At 44.0% G+C, this 1,022-nt stretch overlaps 1 non-coding gene across 1 annotated transcript; it reads right to left on the bottom strand.

Annotated features, from left to right (window-relative positions):
- Positions 1 to 389: 389 nt before the first annotated feature.
- On the bottom strand, positions 390 to 464 carry Trnas-cga (transfer RNA serine (anticodon CGA)). Its single transcript has one exon. It is a non-coding gene; the product is annotated as a tRNA-Ser (tRNA).
- Positions 465 to 1,022: the final 558 nt, after the last annotated feature.

Genomic DNA, 1,022 nt, shown 5'->3' with positions numbered 1-1,022 from the left:
ATTCTGCAGAGCCGATCAATATGAAAGGGATGAAATGGTTGAGGAGGGACTGAGAGATGTTTTTAGCCCGTCCACAGTGTTATTCAGACAGTACATTGAATAAGCAGTAAAGGATACGAAGGAAAAGAAATTGGAGGAACTATTAAAGTTCAAGATGAAGAAAGAAAACTTCGAGACTTGTCGATGATAGTGTAATTCTGACAGTAACAGAAAAGGACTTGGAAGAGCAATTGATCGGAGTGGATGGTGTCTGGAAAAGAGATTATATGATGAACTTCACAGTTGATCAGAATGGATAATATCTGGAAAAGAGGTTATATCTAGAAAGAAATTTTCACTCTACAGCGGAGTATGCGCTGATATGAAACTCCCTGGCAGATTAAAACTGTGTGCCGGACCGAGACTCGAACTCGGGACCTTTGCCTTTCGCGGGCAATTGCTCTACCGACTGAGCTACCCGAGCACGACTCACGCCCCGTCCGCACAGATTTAATTCGCAGGAGAGCTTCTGTAAAGTTTGGAAGGTAGGAGACGAGGTACTAGCAGACGTAAAGCTGTGAGGACGGGGCGTGAGTCGTGCTTGGGTAGCTCAGTCGGTAGAGCACTTGCCCGCGAAAGGCAAAGGTCCCGAGTTCGAGTCTCGGTCCAGCACACAGTTTTAATCTGTCAGGAAATTTCAAGAGGTTATATGATGAACTTCATCGAAACTAAAACAAGGATATTGGAATGTAGTCGAATTGAACCAGGTGATCCTGAAAGAGTTACGTCAGAACTGAGTCACTAAAAATGGTAGACGAGTTTTGCTATTTAGGGAACAAAATAACTGACGATGGCCGAAGTAGGAAGGATATAAAATGGAGGCTGGCTATAGCGAGAAAACCGTTTCCGAAAGGGAGGAATTTGTTAACATCTAACATAAATGTGTCAGGAAGCTTTTTCCGGATGTATTTGTGTGGGGTGCAACCTTGTGCGGACGCGAGACGTGGACGATAAGAAGTTCACACAAGAAGAAAATAGCAGTT

The sequence above is a fragment of the Schistocerca serialis genome, chromosome 9 (assembly GCF_023864345.2).
Source record: "Schistocerca serialis cubense isolate TAMUIC-IGC-003099 chromosome 9, iqSchSeri2.2, whole genome shotgun sequence".
Classification (NCBI taxonomy): Eukaryota; Metazoa; Arthropoda; class Insecta; order Orthoptera; family Acrididae; genus Schistocerca; species Schistocerca serialis.
Note: the sequence above shows the minus strand (reverse complement) of the source record. Positions and strands in the feature narration are given on the sequence as shown.